This window comes from Octopus sinensis, linkage group LG3, assembly GCF_006345805.1.
Source record: "Octopus sinensis linkage group LG3, ASM634580v1, whole genome shotgun sequence".
Lineage (NCBI taxonomy): Eukaryota > Metazoa > Mollusca > Cephalopoda > Octopoda > Octopodidae > Octopus > Octopus sinensis.
Window position 1 is genome coordinate 64,841,952 of NC_042999.1, and position 25,000 is coordinate 64,866,951.

Consider the following 25,000-nt stretch of genomic DNA (forward strand, 5'->3'; position numbering starts at 1 on the left):
GACATGTATATACCTAAATGTTCTCTCCAATCATCCTTGATCAACCCTCAATGGTATTCAATACACACGCTCCGAATTATAACAGCCGGTTCCTGCTTACGTAGTAATGTATTGTATAGGTGTACTGTGGAGATCCCTGTCACACAGAGGGCAAGAGTTTATACAGGAAGTACTATAGACTTTAAACGTCGCTATAGGGCCCATTGGAATTCTCTTACTAACATAATTTTTTCTACAACACTCGCTGCGTATATACAATAACTTAAACTAAAAATATCCAATACTCATTATCTTGGTCTGTAATAGCAGCAGCCTCCCACCCCTACAATATAATTACGCGTGTATGTAAATTATGTATTAGAGACTCCACGAATATTCTTTGTTGATATGACTTTACATCATTGAATAAGTTCTCTGATGCTATGTATTCCTGTAACCATAGATACCGTTCAATATTTAGATATTTTACTAAACCTCTATATATTGACCATTAGATTTTTGATTATCTATATTTCACTTAATTTCTATACTTTGCTACCCTGTAACTTCATCTTGATCAATTATTACCTGCTTAACATTTAAAACATTTTCTAACTTGTATTTTCCGTAATTTCTGCTATAGCATTTCATCTTCCTCAATGTAACTAAATCTCATCTATCCATTACAACATTGTACGAAATGTGAATCCTGAATAATAAATATATTCTCCCTGATGAAGGAGGCAGCATCCAAGTTTTGAACTGAAAATACCCTTAAAATCCATGGATTACTGAGTCCCTGAAACAGCTGTAAGAGGACTACCACCAACAGTTTCTTTAAACAGGATTACCTATTTTCTCGATTAATTACATATATTTTCTGAAAAATCTAATCTCAACGCTTTCGATTTTTCTTTATTCGTTCTTTTTGTAAGGCTTTATTGTATCCACCTTCTCATAAGGGCATATTTATTTTAAAATATTTTTTACAATGCCTTTTAATATGATTGTAATTCTAAATGTCTCTATATATATCTTTATACAGCTATACATTTATACATCTACACTTTTAAAACATACTCGCATTCGTCTATTTATTATATATGTATATCAAATTTTTATATATTTATGTATTCATAAATTTTAAATATGTTTTAGTATCTTAATGCTTGATACATTTGTATATTTAAAAACTGATATGCATCAAGCCATAGTGCAATATATGTTTATATAAATTATTGAATCTACTTGAACTCTCCTTAACATTTTTTGTATCTTGCGTCTCGGGTTTTTATCTGAGCACTTCAAACTACCGCCTATACAATACACAAAGAAATTTTACTATATATATAATTGTAAATTATAGGCATTCTTTTAATAGTTTCTGATTCAATAAGGATATTTTAGTATTATCTATTAAATTAGTGGTATAAGTTTAACATTGAATCATGTAAGGATAACGGACATTTAATACGTGTAATACGTATTGAGGGTTTCAGTTATTAACTTTTAGGTTATGAAATACTGTAATTCACTCAGAATTACTTATATTATTAGTTAAATTCAATCGTGTTTGTTTTGTTTCGGAAAGAATAGAATATGAAATCTTTCACTGCTAATATTAATAACCTTGGAATATTGTTGGGATTATTATCTGTATAGATTTCAAGAACTAGGTTGTTATTTAAGTAGACAATTTAGGACTTAGTCATAGGTTTGCTTATAGAATTAATTCACCGATACTGTTTTTGTACATAAAGTAATGTGGCTTCTTTGTAGTTTAATTAATAATGTTAGAATTTAATTACTCCTAGAATTAATTTTGAATGAATGTCGTGATATCTAGTGTATGTTTGTTCGCAAACAAAACGTATTTTAGTGCTGATGACACCGCCAGATTGAATGGTACTGGCCAGGTGTCGAAACCGTAGAGATGTCCGAGGGGCAGCTGATGATGGAGGCGTGTTGGATTTTGGTATAGCTGCTATTGTATGTGCGGAATAGTTTTATAAGACATCCATTTGATATATATATATACATATATATATATCATTGGCATCATTAGGCTGTAGCCGGCATAATAAAATTGGAGCTTTTATATGCGTATTCAAAACCTTTCTATGGATATATATATATATATATATATATATATACACACACACACACAGACATATATTTTTGCGCGTGTGTGTGAGTATATGTGAGTGTGTGTGTGCGTATGTGTGTGTATTTGATGTGCGTGTGTGTGTATATATACACACAAATATAGACTTGTATGTATATGAGTATATCAATATGTGATACATATGCTGAATAGGATGTTGACGATTATTATTGTTACAATTATCATTATTATTAATTACATATTAACCAACCTTATTAGTGCTGTATTCGAACACAGTATGAACCCACTTCGATTCCGGTAAAGAATTTCAACAATTGTAAATTCTGTAATATATAAAAAAAACGATATCGTTAGTTTATTTACGGATTTCCATAGAATTGAATATACTTGCCAATTATATGTCTCTACCTTCGGTAGTGTCCAAACCAGTTTAAATAATTATATAGCAATAATCAACTTAAGATAATAATTCTTCCATATCCAAAGGGGAAAATTAGATTAAGTTAAATAACGATATGAATTTATTTTATTTGACTCGGGAAATATAGAACTAAAACAAAACAGTGTCATACAACGCATAATATAATTCAAAATACTGAAATAAGGAGGAAAAATTGCTTTAACTACTGTTAAACAGAAAAGTGAATATAATGCACGGAAAATATGCGATTGATTTTATGAAGGAGCAAAAACTTAACCAACTTATTTGTGATCTGTAGATTACGATTAAACTTTCAGCGGTGAGCAGGCAGAATCGCTAGTACACCGGGCGAAATATTTAGGGGAATTTCGTTCGTCTTCACCTTCTAAGTTCAAATTCTGTCGAGGTCCAGTTTGCCTTTCACCCTTTTCGGGTTGATAAAATTTGAAATGAATATGTAGGGAGAATTACAATTTAAAACAGTTACTACCCATACACAAAATACATCACCTCTTGCTAACCTGCTACTGGCATAAAAGCTAACTTGAGATCTACTATATAGCTGCTACTCTTAATAGATGTAGAAGTTATATATCCCCTTCAACCTCACTTCAATTTTCTTTAGAAAGGAAGCATATGTCTGAAAAAGAAAAGATAGGTGGCTATGGCTAAAGTATCTTTGATCGTAGATTTTGCTAACCAAGGCTGTTAAAGACATCACCAACAATGTCAACAACAGCTATCATTATACTACACGAAACTGACGTATTCAGTGGATACACAATTGTTTGGTAAATAAAGTAGGATAAACGGTAAAAACAACGGCATGTTGATCATGTTTTTACCAATTCAAATATCTGTGTAAATAACGAGTTTTTCACCAAATCTTTAACAAGGAACTTCACTGAACATGTTTACCTCACCTACGCATAAGCTCTACCAAATTCGATAGCGAATTCAGTAGAATCCTTTCATGTTGTCTCAGTTTTTGCTTTATCAAAGAATGTTAGCTAGTTCCTAATAGTTTTTTTACAAACAATATTTAATACAACTGTACTGACTAGATGTACTGTTATAGTTAGGGGTAAATTGTTTAATATACTGTGTGATATTAGTACCTGTGTAGATTTTATCATCACCTTGTGTACACTATATTAGTATGTATAATAATGTAAATTCAAATACTTTTCCGATTAGCATTTGCCTTTCATGATCCCGGGCCGTATGTTTCGGTATTACTCATAAAGGAATAATAGATGAAACTGGTTACCACATCGAGGGTGTGCCAATCCATGGCGATAGATTGGTGGCAGTACTTTGCAGCATCTGCTCCGGCTTTTTGAGGTTTGACAGCAATGTCTCGTTTTTCCAGACACTAAGGTAGAATTCTTAAAGATTTTATTGCTAGTAACGGGAAATTTAATAAACATTCATTGCTTCCTAAATATCTGGATTTCGCCATCACAACATGTGATGCTCACTTGATTCGAGTTTTACTGTAATTAATGCTAATACTCGTAATACCCATATAAAGATCTGTCAAGCACTGATACCTAAAGAAGCACCATTATAAATAATACTTTCTTATTTTTGGCAAAAAGCCTGCGATTCTGATGGGGTATCAAGAAGAATCTGCAGGAATTCATTTTATCGATCACAATAGCAAGGTAAACTTGATTACGGCGGAATTTGAACTCAAAATGTAAAAATCCGGAAGAAATAGCCCTAAGCATTTTGTCCGGAGAGGTACGAGCCTGCTCGCTCGACATCTTTAATAATAATAGTTTCAAATTTTGTCACAAGGTCGGCAATTTTAAAGAAAAACAGCTAGTCCATTACATTGATCAGTGTTGAATTTGTATTTAATTTAGCGACCCCAAAAGGAGGGAAGGCAAAGACGAATTTAATTAACACCCATTAGTAATGATAGCCAAAACGCATAATTTTGTGGCAAAATTGCAATTTTTAAAGAGAAAATAAAGGTTTATATCAGTGGTTATCATTTAGCCATATATAATTACACGTAAGCATGCGGTTAAGAAATGCGCTTCGTAGTTCTAGGTTTTATCCCAAAACATAGAAGATGGGTCATCTTCTCAAATATATTCTGGCGTTGGCAAATTCTTTATGAATAATATTTGGTAGAAAAAATTCTATAGAAGCGTGTATTATAAATGGTAAGATGAATATATTGTCGTCTAAATTAAGCAAAAAATGAAAATAACAGACATATCATTTTAACATATATTTATCAAAATTACATAAAAATATCTTGAAATACTAGAGTAAATTTAGTTAATAAAATCGCCATTGGCTTCAACCACGGCCTCCAGACGACTTCAGAATCTCCTACAAATCTTCTGGACTGTCTCCTTGTTTAAGTTGGTGAATGCTGCCATAATCCTCGCCTTCAATTCATCTTTCTTGTTACAACTGCGCCCCACACATAATAATCAAATCAAGGGGGTTGCAATCTGGGGAATTAGGTTGACAGATGTTAGGGTTGATGTGTTTGCAACAATTGTCTGACAGTCCTGACTGGGTTCTGCTGCTTGTGTGGAATGATGCAAAGTCCTGTTGTTTCAGCAGCCACCCTCTTGACCCAGGGCAGCACTACCTCCTCCAGGCACTTGATATAGGGCTCCGTGTTGAGTGTGAGGTCGTGTGGGAAGCTGAACGGGGGCATAACATCGCCATCACTAGTGATCACGCCAACCACCATGATGTTGACTGGATATTTGATTTTTATCACTCTCGGTACATGTCCTCAGATTGCACTGTCCTCAGATTCACACCCAGACATTCTGAAATGTTCGTATTGGAGCTTCTGGTGCGAATGCCAAGCAGTATAGCATGTCATTTCCAAATTTCTGACAGAGTGACTTGCGTCATGGTGCTGTTTTTCTCACAGACGGTGCCCAATTGAGCCTACTATATTGAGTAGTTGACAAAAAAAAATGATAATGCGTGTGCGTGAAATTAAAAATATAACATAGCGATTATTTACCTATCGCATCCCGGATACACATACATTCACAGCCAACGAAACAGGCTCTGAGTGTGTAATATATCCTCCTTAAAAACATTTTGATATAATGCGAAAATTATAGTTTAAAATCACATCGTAGAATTAGCTTTCTCTGATACCGTTCAGCGCATGATTACTATATATTCTATCCGTACAATGTTATACATTAAAAAAAAAACTGTATTACACAGACGCATTAACACACACATACATATAGCTTTTATCTTTTCATTTGCTTATTTCAGCACTTACTTTTTTTTCTAAGCCCAGTTCTTATCCTATCTTTGCCGAACCGGTACGTTACGGGGACATAAAACACAAACATCGGTCATCAAGCGGTGTGGGGGAGAAACGCATACACATACACATACATACATATGTATACACACATATACGACGTGCTTCTTTCAGTTTCCACCTAGCGAATCAGCTCACAAGGCTATAGGACAAGACAATTAACTAATGTAACACGCAGTGGGACTGAACCCTGAACCATGTGGTTGGGAAGCTAAATTCTTACTACACAACTATTCCTGTGCCTATGCAGTCAGAGAACAAAAAATAATGGAAAAACGAGAAATATCAAAACAAAACAGATAGGAAAATGGAGGAAGGAAATTATAAACGTGTTTCAAGTACAAACATATTTCAAATATATATATATCACTGTGTTTACCTAGATATATGTGTGTGTGCTCTTGTCTATGTGTGTGTGTGTGTGTGTGTGTGTGTGTGTAATTTTCTTTAATATATATGGGTGAAAGTTAAAATCAGTGGTTGGAAAAATGTAATACAGGTGCATTTTCCGTATAACCTATTGGGATATTTTCCCCACCAATGTGATTCTTGACATCAAAGATGTTCAGAAGTATATTACCGATGTATATTATGCATCATAACTGGCTATATATGTATATATATATATATATATATACATATATATATATATATATATATGTATATATATATATCTATATGTATGTATGTATGTATGTATGTATGTATGTATGTATGTATGTATGTATGTATGTGTGTATGTATGTATGTATGTATGCATGTATGTATGTGTGTCTATGAGTGTAGAATATAAGTATATCTGAGTCAACGAGCTGGCAGAAACGTTAGCAGGCCGGGTGAGATGCTTGGCGGTATTTCGTCTGTCAATACGTTCTGAGTTCAAATTCCGCCGAGGTCGACTTTGCCTTTCATCATTTCGGGGTCGAAAAATTAAATACCAGTTACATACTGCGGACGATCTAATCAACTGGCTCCTTCCCCAAAAATTTTCGGGCGTTGTGCCTAAAGTAGAAAAGTATATAAGTATATCTATATCTATCTACATTCATTTATATCCTAGAAATACTTATCCCGGCCCTGTAAGGCCTCTACCATTGTTCTGCTCACATATGTAATTAAGAAATATTGATTTCTAATAATGACACAACGTCACAATGTCACAAACTTGTAGAGGGTGATTGGAATACTTATGATTAATACTATTTTTGTATATCGCTGGTAGCTATTTTGGGTACCAGAATGGGAAAAAAAGCAAGCAAGAAAATGATTTGAATTTGAATGTAAACTAAAGTAACTGGATATCGAAGAGCACATTGCTCTTTATTTCTTCATTTCTCATTGCTCATTCTGCCACTCTCTCAAGCCTATTTCTTACGTAATTTAAAAACTACTGAAGTTAACGAGAATGAACTTTTAAATTTCAAAATCCACTCACTAGAATTCGAATTTAGCATAATATACGCAGCAACATTTCATTTCGCTTTGCAGAAGCCAGAAAAATGAGCTGGAAATATTGATTTCTTAATTAGGTAATTAAAGCTGAAGCCTTAGAGAGGTGGAGTTAAGTGTCTCGATCAGTAAAACATAAAACGACCACAGCTATACATGAACTTGTAACCTCTGAAAGACAACGGGCATTACGTTTACAATCAATCATTATGTTTGAAGAATCTTCATTAATTTAAACACACATTAACTTTTGCTGTCGATAACATAATGTATCTAAGGAGTGGTGGGATGGCAAGAGACAGTAGATTGATAGAATTCTTAGAGCGGCCAACAATGAGCGTACAGCATTTCGTTACGCCCATTACATTCCGGGTTCATATCCCGCTGATCTCCACTATTCTTTCATCCAAGTGGAATCGACAGAATAAGTAATGGTTAAATACATCAGTAAATTTGAGCGAATACATCCATGTTTTAAATCGGAAACCCTCTGTCTATATCATAATTTGATAAGTTAATACATTTCATGTTCCTTGGCTTCTGTGTTACTGCTAGGAGGAGAGACTTTCTAAGCACAAGATTTCATATAAATTTCAGCACATCTGACATTTAAGTATTTAAAAACCAGCAAACCCACCCTCCTTCGGGTAATGCATAGAGAGCATTCTACTCGATGGATGCAAAACCTGAGCTATGAAGGAGTTTCATGATCACTTTAGTTGTACATAGACCAGGTTTTCCATGAAGGCCCAAAGTATTTCATTGCAGGAGTAAAGGAACAATGACATCTTACCCTTTTTTTTAATGTTTCTCAGTTGGGAGTAGCGATGTACTTTAGTGGCCACGTAAAAGCGAACGTAGGAACGTTTGAATTTGGTAAGATTTTTTCTGAGCAAATCATTGTGGCCAAACAGTAATATATCACAGTAGTGTCCATTTCTACACAAACATTTCCTGAGAAACTTCTCTTCCACAAACATTACTATTATGTTGTTGTTGTTAAGGCGGTGAGCTGGCAGAATCGTTAAGTACGCTGGACGAAATGCTTAGTGGTATATCACCCGTCTCTTACATTCTGTGTTCAAATTCCGCCGAGGACTACTTTACCTTTCATCTTTTCGGGGTCGATACAATAAGTACCAGTGAAACACTGGGATCGATATAATCGATTAGCTCCATTCCTCAAAGTTTCAGTAGAAAGACTTATTATTATTATCATTATTATCTTTGTTGTCCTCGGGCGCTCACAGCTCTTTACCAGTCGAGCAATGGGATCGGTGGATGATTCGCTTTAGAATTTTTATAGAGGATTAGTGGTGAGGAAGTGCGACGACTTTCTCGCGGAGATTCTGGGCGCCGACAAGAACGAACTGGCTAGTCTGTTCCGGAGGACTTTCCGGTCGGAAAATATCATGGATAATTTCCAGATGTCTTTGGCCTGGCAGTGCTACCGAGGGGCGCTACCGTTTAGAGATAAACTCAACAGGCAGTTTGTCGAACAGCTGTTATCACATATGGGACGGATACGTCTTTCCGCCGAGTCTGTAGTGAAGATCGCACCACCGCCTTCCTTCAATCGGGTAGGCAAAGAACTTTTTCTTTGCCTGGTGGCTGTGGCGAACGAGGTTGTTTGGTGAACAAGGCTGAAAAGCATGAGAACAGATACATTCCTCTCTGACAGAACAGTCATTGATTTCTTCGAGTTCAACTTGAAAAGAAAATTGAGAGTGGAGAGGGAAGTGCTGTCCTCGAGTGAGTTTATTGAAAGGTGGGTGAGAATTGCAAAAATGACAAGAATGAATGATACCTCTCTGTGAGTCTGAGAGAAAGAATTGAGAGGGCACATGCTCCTGGGATTTCAAAGAAATCTCAGACATTGGGGTTCCTCGAGGCCTTCCTATATCAGGAGGGCCACATCTCTATCATTCTCCCTGCCATTTTTTTAAGCCTTTGCATGCTATGCATATGTTCCTTCTTTTTCAGTGTATACCGTGTATACTTATTTTCACTTTTTTTAAAATTTCCTTATATGTATACCCACCACACTTTATGTCTGTCTTTGCATTGTCCCCCTCATCCTTTGCCTATGTGGCATTATTATTATTATTATTATTATTATTATTATTATTATTATTATTATTATTATTTGATGAAACCTCACAGCTTATTTTGCTGGGTATGATGGCAAGTGTCAGCTATCCACAGTCAGCAGACTAAGGTGACATTTGTTTACTGGTCATGCTTCAAGAACCCTGCAAAGAGTAATTCCTTCTGGAGTTTGTTCATACCACGTCTTTGTTCTTTGTAGGCCGTGATTTCCCAAGAGCTTTCAATGGATCATTTTTGCCACATTGTTATGGCATCTTTTGCATTTGTGATGTGCCAATTTTGGGCATTCGCTAACAATGTACCATACCATTTCACCCCTCACACCACATATTCTGCCATTGTCGCTATCGGTAGTGTTGTTAATTCAGCACTTCATATAATTGGGCGTTAATACTTGTTCCTGAACTGCGCATATGAATGCTTCTTTCTCTATCTTCCGTGCATTTTCCTTCCATGCTTTTTCTTCTTTTTTATTTTTTAGTTAATTTATTGCTTAAATTTTTCTTTAGTTACACAGTTTTCAGTTTTGATGACAGGCCTTCTTCGTGTGTTTCAACATTGGCTCCGCGACATTGTTATATACCATCCTACGCTGTCTTCCTTTGCTTCGATACTGTTCTGGCAACTGATCAAACTTCTCCTACCCTTTCTTCTGGACACGTACAACCTATCGGTGTCACTTTTAGGGTAGAAGGCTTCGTGTACTGTCAACATTTTTCTGGTCTTGGTATCCATTTTCTTCATCAATCTCTTTCGCCGTTTTATAATTCCGCTCGATAACGAAGTCATGCCGTCCACCACGTATTAACTGCTTGGATTTTATTCCATCTAGCCAATTTTCCATCCAGTCAATATTATTATTATTATTATTATTATTATTATTATTATTATTATTATATTATTGTTATTATTATTATTGTTATTATTATTATTATTATATATTATTATTATTATTATTATTATTATTATTATTTGATGAAACCTCACAGCTTATTTTGCTGGGTATGATGGCAAGTGTCAGCTATCCACAGTCAGCAGACTAAGGTGACATTTGTTTACTGGTCATGCTTCAAGAACCCTGCAAAGAGTAATTCCTTCTGGAGTTTGTTCATACCACGTCTTTGTTCTTTGTAGGCCGTGATTTCCAAAGAGCTTTCAATGGATCATTTTTGCCACATTGTTATGGCATCTTTTGCATTTGTGATGTGCCAATTTTGGGCATTCGCTAACAATGTACCATACCATTTCACCCCTCACACCACATATTCTGCCATTGTCGCTATCGGTAGTGTTGTTAATTCAGCACTTCATATAATTGGGCGTTAATACTTGTTCCTGAACTGCGCATATGAATGCTTCTTTCTCTATCTTCCGTGCATTTTCCTTCCATGCTTTTTCTTCTTTTTTATTTTTTAGTTAATTTATTGCTTAAATTTTTCTTTAGTTACACAGTTTTCAGTTTTGATGACAGGCCTTCTTCGTGTGTTTCAACATTGGCTCCGCGACATTTGTTATATACCATCCTACGCTGTCTTCCTTTGCTTCGATACTGTTCTGGCAACTGATCAAACTTCTCCTACCCTTTCTTCTGGACACGTACAACCTATCGGTGTCACTTTTAGGGTAGAAGGCTTCGTGTACTGTCAACATTTTTCTGGTCTTGGTATCCATTTTCTTCATCAATCTCTTTCGCCGTTTTATAATTCCCGCTCGATAACGAAGTCATGCCGTCCACCACGTATTAACTGCTTGGATTTTATTCCATCTAGCCAATTTTCCATCCAGTCAATATTATTATTATTATTATTATTATTATTATTATTATTATTATTATTATTATTGTTATTATTATTATTGTTATTATTATTATTATTATTATTATTATTATTATTATTATTATTATTATTACCTTTGAATCTGTATGTTTGCTACAATAACTTTCCGAGACACACTCAGAGTCCTAGAGCGAGTGAAGGATAAGAGATGTTATAGTATGACTGAAAGCTTGGGGAGGGGAGGTGATAAAGACAATAGTGAAATATTCATATAATATAACAGACATTTAAATTGATAGGGTTTTTCTAAGGATATGGGCAGTACTTGTCATCACAATCTTTTGGATTTCTCTAAGACATGGTTCTCTTGGGATGTTGTCTAGGTGTTTCTGATATCCCTACTTTTAATCATACCTGGGGAACCAACAATAACAGGAATAGTTCTTGCTTTAAGATGCCACATGCTTTTCATTTCAATTTCCACGTCCTTATATTTACTTAATTTGTCAAATACTTTTACAAATATATTTTTTAGCAGTGGGGACACTTGCATCTATTAATCGACAAGTATTTTCTTCCTGTCTTTAATAATTATGTCTGGTCGATTATCCTGGATCGTTCTATCGGTGAAAATCTCAGATAATATTGGCATTTTTACCTTCAACGACTGGACCAGAGTTATTATTGTTATTATCCTCCTCCTCCTCCTCTTCCTCCTCCTCCTCCTCCTCATTATTATTATTTTACTTGGTGCACCTACTCTGGTTGTCCACCGGTTTCACAAAAGTTTCTCTTTGGAGCACATAACCAAACTTTTAATAGTATTTTCGAAACAATGAGAAATTAAAAAAAAACACCCTTTAAAAACATTTAAATCATTCTGAAAGAATCTTCATGTTTTACGCTTCTTGTAGTAGTATTGGTAGTTATATCGGCGACAAAAAAAAATTGACAATAACAAGAATAGCAAAAGCAACGAAAACGACACCGACTAGAACAAATAATAAAACGAAACAGGCTATTAACCCAATCAATCGTTGAGGCTATTATTTCTTCTTACCGATTCTGCTAGATTTATTGCACAAGAGGGATTCAAATGATAAAGCAACAGACGCTGCATAAAACGCATTTCATTCTAACCAGAATTGTAAATCCGTCTAAATTCAAAGCTTCAAATGGAAATCATACTGATGACACCTTCTGTGTTTTTTTTTTTTATACAAAAATAAAAAAGAGGATATATCTTTTACGGTTTTTTCGATGAGTACACTGACTAGAAAATCAGCGTAGGATGTAGTCTACTTGAAATTTATTATCGGATTAATTCAATTCCCCGATGAAATATAAAATATGTAAATTCGATTTAACGTATAATTACCCCGAGTGGTATTGATTTTAAAATTATCATCTACAATATTGGTTGCAGACACACAATTACTTACAATAATTGACTGGGTGAAAACTTCTTTCCCTGGGTTGCTACTATAAAATGACGTGAAGTGGCATTGATATGACCAAAGAATTGCCTGGAATATATATATATATATATATATATATATTATATATATATATAATATATATATATATATATAATATATATATATATACATATATATATATATATGTAGGTCCCGGTTGATTCGGGGTTAACCACAGTAAATAAGGTACTCAATACATAGCAGAGTAAAATTAATTTATTATATAGAAGGAGCTTCTACAGGACTAGAACTGTTTCATTCAAGAGAAATCTTCAGGAAGCTAGTTAACAAGAATTGTGTTGGCATTTATACAACAAACACAATATATGTTTTTTTGTGCTGATATTAGTTTCATGTGGTGAGAGCATGCCAGACAGCATTTTTTAACACAATCTTCAAGTACTAGCGCCGCTGATGTGTTAAAAACACTGCCTGAAAAGCATATATATATATAGGGAGAGTTTATGAAAAAAAACAAAAGACGAAGACAGGTGGTGTACAAAGCAAACATATGTATTAGTATAACGCTCAGGAATAGAAAAAGTCTTTTACGTTTCGAGCCTACGCTCTTCTACAGAAAGGAATACAGAAAAAGCAAGGAGAGAAACAAGGAGAGATAAAAATGTGTGTTGTGGCTAACGATCTATCAAGGCGATGTATGTATATGTATACATACATACATATATACATACATACATTCATATATATATATATGTATATATATATATATATATATATATATTTATTATATAGAAGGAGCTCTACAGGACTAGAACTGTTTCATTCAAGAGAAATCTTGAGGAAGCTAGTTAACAAGAATTGTATTGGCATTTATACATTTAGGCAGGTTTAACGGGGTTTTGGTGGGGGACTTTTTTGGGGGTAGGCATAGCGCAAAATATCATCTTGGGGGAGTGGTCAAGGAGTCATGTTAAATTAGATAGAAGAATACATAAAAAAACAAAAACCAAAACCATAAAAAAAATAAAAAAATAAAAAAACCTATATATAAAAAAAACTATATATAAAAAAAGGGGGAATAGAGTTTTGGTTAAATAAGGAGATTCTCATCTTATACCTATGCACACATGTATACATACATACACACACATACAAAAATATATACATATCCATACACACATAATACACACCCATAATAGATACATATATATACATTACACATACACATATATGTGTATATCTATGTGTATATATATGTATATATAGTGTGTGTATGTATGTGGTATGTATATGTATATATGTTTGTATGTGTGTGTATGATGTATACATGTGGATTATGTATAAGTGAGAATCTCCTTATTACCTAAAATCTCTATTCCCCCTTTTTATATATAGGTTTTTTTTAATATAGGTTTTTTATTTTTTATTTTATTTTTATTTTTTTATTTTTTTATTTTTTATTTTTTATTATTCTTCTATCTAATTTAACACTGACTCCGACCCACTCCCCCAAGTATGATATTTTGCGCATGCCTACCCCCAAAAAGTCCCCCACCAACACCCCGTTTAAACCTGCCTAAATGTTAAATGCCAATACAATTCTTGTTAATAGCTCCTGAAGATTTCTCTTGAATGAACAGTTCTGTCCTAGAAGAAGCTCCTTCTATATAATACATATATATATATAAAATATATATTATAGACATATATATATATATGATGTATGTATGTATATATGTATGTATGTATACATATACATACATCGCCTTGATAGAATCGTTAGCCACAACACACATTTTTTATCTCTCCTTGTTCTCTCCTGATTTTTCTGGTTCCTTTCTGTAGAAGAGCGTAGGCTCGAAACGTAAAAGACTTTTTCTATCCTGAGCGTTATACTAATACATATGTTTGCTTGTACACCACCTGTCTTCGTCTTTTGTTTTTTTCATAAACTCTCCCTATATATAATATGCTTTTCAGGCAGTGTTTTAACACATCAGCGGCGCGGCGCTAGTACTTGAAGATTGTGTTAAAAAATGCTGTCTGGCATGCTCTCACCACATGAAACTAATATCAGCACAAAAAAACATATATTGTGTTTGTTAAACAATTTTCCCCTCTATAAATTTAGGGACAATGCAACCTGCAATTAACGATTTAGCAAAGAATCATATTTCATTGCAAAATATAAACCCTCTTTTGAATGCTTCTACCACGGGTGACACTACTACAGGGATCTTAAATTAATACCAAACAGAAATATTGAAAACAATAGATATTTTGGAACAGTCGCTACCCACGAATTTATTTAGAACAATCCCTGCTACTACTGCTACTACAACCACTGTGAGGCCACTTGACCATTAAAGCAGATTCCACGGACAGCCTTTACTACAGGACAATACCGCTCTTCTTCTTCTTCTTCTTCTTCTTCTTCTTCTTCTTCTTCCTTCTTCTTCTTCTTTCCCTCTATCTTCTTCGCCTTCACTTTCTTCGGCCGCTGATGCTTCAACCATTAAACTGCAGAATCAAATATATCTTTGTAACCACAAACACAATTTTTCAGATCTGCTACTATCTACCTTATGAACTTTCACAAAGGAAGAAAGAGAGAGAGAGTGAGAGAGAGAGAGAGAGAGAGACAGAGAGAGGGAGAGAGAGACAGAGGCAGACAGATAGAAAAAAAGGAAACTGTCCTACCTATTTGGAAATATTTACAAAATATTTCATTCAATTTCTTCTTCAATTTAAATGTTTTTTCTTCCAAAATAATATCCATCTTTGTTTTACTCTTAGTTGAAAAAGTCGAAATGACAGAAACCGGTACTAATCATTACAAAATGTATTTCATGATAAAATTATTTTAGGCATTTTCTAACTTGTCATATTTTCCTTATAATTATATATAGCTTACAACAGTGAACGATAGTGTTAAGTATTGGATTAAATGAAGCTTGGAGGCTTCCCATGGTACTCCAGCTAACATCTTCTGTAAGCACTACAGATGTTCTACCATTGTACCAAATCATCCCTACCAATTTCTCCATCTGTTTAAGAGCGTTGTTCTTACCTGCGAGAATAGTATATTTTATATTTCTCTTCCTACGAATTCCCTAAGCTCTCATGACATAAACAGCATACCATTATTGCTGGTATGAACAAAGCTTCTAAAGCGGATGGAGGAATGGGAAAGATTGCTTTGGTACAGTGGCAAGGCATCTGTTATGTATGCTGCAGATGAAGGTTCGAGTCTTTTTGAGCAGTGTTTGACTTTTCTCAATTTAAGGTTCTTTTTAAACCGAATATTTACACGCTGTTACGCATAGTCTTATTTAGTCACATCCCATCGTTAACACTTATTTATTTCACGTTTACATACATACATACATACATACAAGCATACATACATACATACACACAAACACACACATATATATATATATATATATATATATCTTTTAGGTTTTATCTTTTACATTTTTCAGTCATTAGACTGCGGCCATGCTGGGGTACCACCTTGAAGAATTTGTAGTCAAATGCATGGATATATAGTATATTTATACATCGGGCTTCTTTCAGTTTCCGCCTACTAAATGCACTCACAAGACTTTGATCGGACCGAGGCTGTAGTAGAAGACACTTGCGCAAGATAAGATGCAGCAGGACTGAACCAAAATATATGTGCTGGGAAGCAAGCTACTTACCACACAGACACGCATGCGCTTATACACACACACAAATAAAACCATAGTGGAAACCGTGTCTGTACATAAGGAAGAGTGTTGATAATAATAACAGTAGCATCCAAAACGCTAGTCTCCACACACATACATATAGATGGTGCGTGTGTGAAATGAGTAGTTGTAAATATATATGAATACATTATATTATCAGTAACAACAACAACAGCAATAATTTGAATAATAATTGTTATTGTTATTGTCGTTATTATTATTATTACTGTTATTATTATTATTTTTATTATTATTATTATTATTATTATTATTATTATTATTATTATTATTATTATAATATATCTTCAGGAAAGTTAATGATAACATTTCAATTTTTGAGACTCCAGAAAACAAAGGAGAGAAAGAAATATGATTAGTTTTTGTTTTATTATTACATTTAAGAAAGGAAATGAAAATGTATTATAATTTTTGCCGTTGTTTACTGAAAATATAGAAAAATAAAGCAAGCAACAAAGTGAGACTTATTACTAGTTCACTGTTATGTGTGTGATTGTATAATGAGATTCAATAGTTGAGGGAATAAAATGATAGACTGTGTCACGTCTATTTTACTGACACATATACGAACATTACCGAATGCTATTTTGTCTTGGCATGGTCTAAAGAAGAACCTTTTGCCACATCAGTGTCGTATTACAGATATATGGCGCATATAGTTACCGTGCGCAACCGTCCACGAGCATTTGAGGAAACTAATATAAATAGTTATTGGAAAACAAAAAATCCTAATATCAGGCTACAACAAGTAATCTTCTATGCCAAGAACCCTCCTAAGTATTCTAGCTGTCCCTAATAACATTGTTTCCTGGAGCTGTACTACACTGGGTTTTATGCCTGTTTCCTCTGTCTATCTCTTCAGATCTTTAGGGATAGTTCTCAATGCACCTATAACTACTGGGATACAGTTTACCCGTACTTTCCAAAGTCTCTGTAATTCAATGAGTAGGTCCTCGTATTTCGCTAGTTTTTCTATATCTCTCATATTGATTTTTTTTTCATTTGGGACTGTAAACACAATTATCTGGCATTTTCTATTTTCTTTATCTACTACCACTAAATCACGCCTTCTAGCATCTATTACTCTGTCTGTCTGAATGTTAAAGTCAACAACATCTTGTATTTCTTAATTTCTAGTACTTTAATAGGTTGAACCATTTATACCATTTATACCATTTATCAGTATGTTAAAATCCTAGCTTTCCAAATAAATCGTAGTGGATTACTCTCCCTAGGTTGTCGTGTCTTTTTCCTATTATTTCTGTGCCAGCGTGTTCCATTCACTTACTATGAGTAACGCTTTCCTCTTTTTATTTACATAACCTATATTGGGAATCTACTTGGTTTTTGTGTATCTTGGCTTATAACCAATTCGTCCTTAATGCCTGATGTTGTGCAGCCACTAGCAAACTACTACTACTACTACTACTACTACTACTACTAGTGCATGCTTATTTAGTGAGCTGGTATTTTATTTTGAAGAATTTTTCTAAGGATTCTTGCAGAATATAAAATGGTAGTTTACTAGTCGACAAGGCAAGTTTCGTTTTCAATTTCTTTATTTTTTTAGGCAGCGTTTTGAGTGTTGTGCCAAGTGCATCTATTAATAAATAATAGAAATTAATCTATTAATAACTAATAGAAATAATTGCTGTCTTGGTCTTCCACAGTCTCCTGAGCTCTCTGGGCAGATACTGAGATTTCTCAATATTTACCATTTCTTTATTATCGACTCTGTTATCATAGGCAATTGAAAAACTTATCATCTTGCACTGTTTGTTTACTCTGCCCTCTATGATCATGTCTGGTCTTCTTTCCTCAGTAGTACGGTCAGTCTTTATGGCGAAGACATAATTTTCATTTTCTATCACAACCCCTTGTTTCTACTGATACCACTTTTCTATTGCTTTGAAGCCACATTCGTGACTAACATCGCAATGCCCTCATTTACACGCACAGTCTTGTCTGTACTCCTTTTTTTAGTACTTGTACTCACTCAAAATGTGATACTCTCATCTCTTTTCCTGCAAATTCTACATTTGCTGTCTAAGTTTTGTCGATCTCCTTTATCAAATTTACTATATACAACATACATACATACATATATATTATATAATATATATATATATATATATATATATATATATATATATATATATATATATATATATATGTATATATATATGTATATATATATTTACAAAACATATTTGCATGAAGTACGAAAGATACAGAAAACTAAGAGCTGAAGATAACGTATAGCAGGTCCGACTGCTGTTCCTAGTGGGTCGGAATTACGAAACAATTATAATGTTAGCATATGGAGTGTGCAAAATGATAAAAGAATATGCAATGTGTAGTGCATGCTTATAAACACCCTCATTCTCACGCGCGCATGAGCAATCGCACGCACACACACACATACAAGCACATACGCACACGCACTTACACACACATGTATATATATATATACATACATACATATATATATATGTATATATACATACATATATATATTGCCTCGAATGGACTGGAGTATTTCTATTTTGGATGTATTTGCCACATGTATCACTGACGAAGAGAGGGCTCTAGGAGCTAACTCTGAAATCGTCTGATATGGTAATAATGGAATTTTTAGAAATTTCTGTCGACCTTTTTCGAGTAGCGTGCGTATTGTGAAAAAATTATATGGTAATGGACAATATGTCCAATTTTTCGGCATATTTGGCATTAGAATTTTTTTCCTTTGCCCTCATTTATGAATTGTTTATAAATTTAACCGTTAAAGGTATTTTTTAATATGTTGGCCATTGATAAAATTTTTTTCGAGAAAATATTTTTTTTCGAAAAGAATTTTATCCTCACATTTGATATAAATTTAAGCGTTAACTTCCGAACTAACTAACTCACTCTGTGAGAGCCTCAGTTCAAATCGCACGTGCCTCGAATGGGCTGGAGTATTTCTATTTTGGATGTATTTGGGGTACTTAGTTGTGCCCATGACTTAGTGTTTGCTTCTTCCATGGGTATGTTTAAGTATCTCATTTATTTCTTTTGCCACATGTATCACTGACGAAGAGAGGGCTCTTAGTAGCTAACTCTGAAATCGGTCCGATATGGTAATAATGGAATTTTTTAGAAATTTCTGCCGACCTTTTTTCGAGTAGCGTGTGTATTGTGAAAAAATTATATGGTTAATGGACAATATGTCCAATTTTTCGGCATATTTGGCATTAGAATTTTTCCTTTGCCCTCATTTATGAATTATATATTATATATATATATATAATATATATATAATATATATATATATATAATATATATAATATATATATATATTATATATACATATATATATATATGTATATATACATACATATATATATTGCCTCGAATGGACTGAGTATTTCTATTTTGGATGTATTTGCCACATGTATCACTGACGAAGAGAGGGCTCTTAGGAGCTAACTCTGAAATCGGTCTGATATGGTAATAATGGAATTTTTTAGAATTTCTGTCGACCTTTTTCGAGTAGCGTGCGTATTGTGAAAAAATTATATGGTTAATGGACAATATGTCCATTTTTTCGGCATATTTGGCATTAGAATTTTTTTCCTTTGCCTCATTTATGAATTGTTTATAAATTAACCGTTAAAGGTATTTTTTAATATGCTGGCCATTGATAAAATTTTTTTCGAGAAAATATTTTTTTTCGAAAAGAATTTTATCCTCACATTTGATATAAATTTAAGCGTTAACTTCCGAATAACTAACTCACTCTGTGAGAGCCTCAGTTCAAATCGCACGTGCCTCGAATGGGCTGGAGTATTTCTATTTTGGATGTATTTGGGGTACTTAGTTGTGCCCATGACTTAGTGTTTGCTTCTTCCATGGGTATGTTTAAGTATCTCATTTATTTCTTTTGCCACATGTATCACTGACGAAGAGAGGGCTCTTAGTAGCTAACTCTGAAATCGTCCGATATGGTAATAATGGAATTTTTTAGAAATTTCTGCCGACCTTTTTTCGAGTAGCGTGTGTATTGTGAAAAAATTATATGGTTAATGGACAATATGTCCAATTTTTCGGCATATTTGGCATTAGAATTGTTTCCTTTGCCCTCATTTATGAATTATATATATATAGATATATATATATATATATATATATATATATATATGCGTATGTGTGTATGTATGTATATTAGTGATTGTAGATAAATACTACGAGTAAGCATTCCTTTTTATTTACGAAATCTTCTGTTCCCTCCAATAATACTTCATTTACTAACGCTAAATTATTCGATTCAACTTCGCTGACTACTTGTACAACACACTTTATATCAAACCTTTTCCTCGTTTTAGAAATTGAGTTTCAAACCTAGTTCTGTCACTCCGAAACAGTAATTTCTGCACCCCTCTCCTTGAGCTCATTCGATAGGCCATCGATACAAGTATCGCCTTTGATATTATACTTATGTTGAAGGCCATCGATACAAATATCGCCTTTGATCTTATACTTATGCTGAATGCTGGAACTTTGAAAACTCTAAAGTACGTTCTGTGCGAATAAAAATGATATCTGTATTGCATTCTCTATGATACTTATCTAAGACGTATAACAATTGATTTTGTTGAAACGGTTTGTCTTATGGAGGAATGAACATAGCAAAACACCTTTTAAATTCATGATCATCAGCTTGACTACAATATATTTCAAGTGGATGTAATGACTAACATACACACGATTTCTTGATATCCATGTTAAGTATTATCAATGAAAGGGAACATTAAAAACAGGTCGAAACTAAATGTGTTGTGTGTGTGGGGGGGGGAACTATCCAGTTGCCTGAGCTACTAGAAATAGTAGTCTAATATGCCTCAAGTGCACTCTGTCATTTGCAGACTAAAATGCGAAGATGCGGTTTTTATATGTCGTCTTGAAAACAAAGATGAGATAAAACTTTCAAGGCTGAACAGGCGTTCAACAACAACAACAATAACAAGGAAGATAACTAAGCATTTCGACTCTTTCTGTCTCTCACTCTCTCTGTCTGTCGTTCTCCTTCTCGTTTTCTTTCTCTCTCTCTTTCTTTTCCAACGTTTCTTGTTTTTTTTATTGCCCACAGGGGGCTAAACATAGAGGGGACAAACAAGGAAAGAAAAACGGATTTAGTCGTTTACATCGACCCCAGTGTGTTACTGGTACTTAATTTATCGACCCCGAAAGGATGATAGGCAAAGTCGAACTCAGTGGAATTTGAACTCAGAACGTAGCGGCAGAGGAAATACTTATTTCTTTAGTACCCACAAGGGGCTACACACAGAGGGGACAAGCAAAGACAAACAAACGGATTAAGTCGATTACATCGACCCCAGTGCGTAGCTGGTACTTAATTTATCGACCCCGAAAGGATGAAAGGCAAAGTCGACCTCGGCAGAATTTGAACTCGGAACGTAACGGCAGACGAAATACCGTTAAGCATTTCGCCCGGCGTGCTAACGTTTCTGCCAGCTCGCCTCTCCCTCTCTTTCTATCGGACGAAAGCTTGAAGCTTCTATTTTTTTCGTACCTCGTGGCAAAATTCTATATTACACTTCATGTAAACCGTTTTAATATACTATGTTGCTGAGAAACGCATCTTCATTGGTTGTCTCAGATTACGGATGCATACATACATACATACATACATACATACATACATACATACATACATGCATATCTACGTACAGGAACATATATAGTAGTTGTGGTAGTAGTAGGGTCTGCTACTACTACACCTATGCATACATATACCGATGTATATGTAACACTATGTACGAATGTATGTGTATGGATAAAGACTTACATATTTACATATGCATTCTTCTATACGGTTATATGTATACATACATATATACATGTATATATGTATATATATGTGTGTGTGTGAGTGTATATATATTAGAATATATATATATACATATGCATACACAGACATACACACACACACACACACACACACACACACACATATATATATATATAATGTGTGTGTGTATCTATGTATATATATATATGACTACATATATGTAGGTGTATGTATAAAAAAGACACATAAAACTCTTGAATTGCCAACCTTTGTTGTCCAAACAATCGATAGATATTCAGTTGAAAAAATTTAAGCGAAGGCAAATAAAACTAAGCGCGTGAGTTGGAAGAAAAAAGGAAGAGACAGAGAGTGTGTGAGATAGATAAATAGAGATAGATTGACAGAGAGATGGATAGATAGAAAGTGAGAGAGATAAAGGGAGAGATATAGAGATACAGATAAATGTATATATATATATATATAAATATATATGGAGAGAGAGAGAGAGTAGATAGAAAATGATGTGAAGGACAATATAAGTTTGAAAGAATTTGACTGAAGGGAGAAAAGACTGGTGTTAAGTTTAAATTAGAGGCAGAGAGAGAGAGAAAGGGGGAGAAATTAAGAAGGAAGAAATGAGAGTAAGAAGCAACAGTAATAACAGATTCATAGAACTAGGTATGTGCGTATGTGGGTGTCTGTATGCATACATACATACATACATACAAGATATATATATGTATATATACATATATATATATATATATAATATATATCTATCTATATATATATATATACATATCTATATATATACATATATATACATACATATAGATACATACATATATATACATATACATGCATATATATTTATATACATGCATACATACAACGATATATATATATATATTATATATATATACACACATATAATATATCTGTGTATGTATATATATATATATATATGTGTGTGAATATATATAGATATGCATGTATATATATATATATGTGTGTGTGTATTTATATATGTATTTATGTACCTATCAATCGGTCTCTCAATATGTGTAGGTGTATGTATATATATATGTGTAATATATATGTATGTATAAATGAAATATATATACATATATATATGTATGTATATATATATATATATATATATATATACATATATATACATAAATATATACACATATATATACACATACATGCATTCACAAGCATAATACATTCGTACATGTATATATATGTATGCATATATATATATTCGTGTATATATATGTACACACACATATGTATATATATAAGACACATTCACACGCATAATGCATTCATACATTCGTACATGTATATATGTATATATATATATATATACATATATATATTATATATTATTACATATATATATATATATATATATATATATATATATATATATATATATATATATATATATATATATATATATATATATATATATATATTATATATATATATATATATATATATATATATATATATATATAATATGTTTATGAATATATACTGAGAGAAAATGAGAGGGAGAGAGAGAGAGAGACTGGGGGAGAGCGTAGGAGACCAAGTTTGAAGTAAAATGTCTGAAAATTGAAAACCTAATATCGTTTAAATAACAGGATATTATCTGGGAATTTGGCATGAGATGTAATAGAGAAACATAATACAACATATAAAATATATATATATATATATAAACCACAAATCAACCGAAAACCACATAGTACTGGAACATACACCAACAACATTAACGACTGAAGGTTGCTAATACATCGTACAGTCTGTACTAAGTGATTTCCAAGTGAATTGACCAACAGTTGTATCTCCGGAGTTGTTATGGCAACGTTAATTTAATTCAGACTATTTCACTCTACAACTTTACTTTCATGGTTTTTGTGTCTTTTCTAGTTTTGCTAATTTTGTTTTGTTTATGTTGATGATATTTAGAATTCTATTATATATATATATTTTTTTTTAAATATTGATTTTTTTTTAGCGCAATCATAATGATATTAAACGAAAAGGGCGATAAGAAGAGAAGTTAAAGTCACAGGGACATACAGACACACATGGATAAAAACCTATACGAAATAGAAAGAGGAGGGAGAGAGGGAAAGATTAATGAGAGGTAGGTGGCATAGGTAAGATAGGAGGGGAGAGGGGTGAGGGATGGAGAGGAATGGGGGGGATAGATATGTGGGAGGCAAGTAATATAGAAAAGGGGTTGAGAGAACGAGAGCGAGAATAAGAGAGAGGAAATGAAAACGAGAGAATAAAAGTGAGAGAATGAGAGAATGAAACATAGAGAGTGAGGCAGAGAGAGAGAGAGAGAGAGAGAGAGAAAGTGAGAGGTGGTGTGAGAAGTAGATAGAACGAGGAAAAGTGAATATCAATTAGATATCTAAAACCAATATGAATGAAATTAAAAAGAAAAAGGAAGAAAACATAAGATCAGACAATTTTACAAGTACAACAACCACCTTCTCCATCTCCTCCTGACCATAATAATCACAACATCATCATCATCATCATCATCATCATCATCATAATCATCACCACCACCACCACCACTACCACCACCACCACCATCATGATCATCATCAACATCATCATCATCTTCATCATCATCATCATCACCATCATCATCATACATTTCAGTAGAAATAATAACGATTATTTTTCTATAATTCTCACAAGCCCCTAATCTTATAGTACAAGACGTTTCATACAGCAGGTATA

The 25,000-nt window shown here is 33.5% G+C and overlaps 1 protein-coding gene across 7 annotated transcripts in view; it reads right to left on the reverse strand.

The window, feature by feature from the left end:
• LOC115209328 (beta-1,2-xylosyltransferase RCN11) overlaps positions 1–25,000 on the reverse strand; it is a 378,713-nt gene that overhangs the window by 177,506 nt on the left and 176,207 nt on the right. For 6 of the 7 annotated variants that reach the window (XM_036501052.1, XM_036501053.1, XM_036501049.1 and 3 more), the window contains one exon: positions 2,355–2,427. The exons of the other annotated variant lie outside the window; for it this stretch is intronic. The gene's annotated coding sequence lies outside the window, so the exon portion shown is untranslated. The remainder of the gene's footprint in view (positions 1–2,354; positions 2,428–25,000) is intronic. 7 annotated transcript variants of the gene reach the window in all.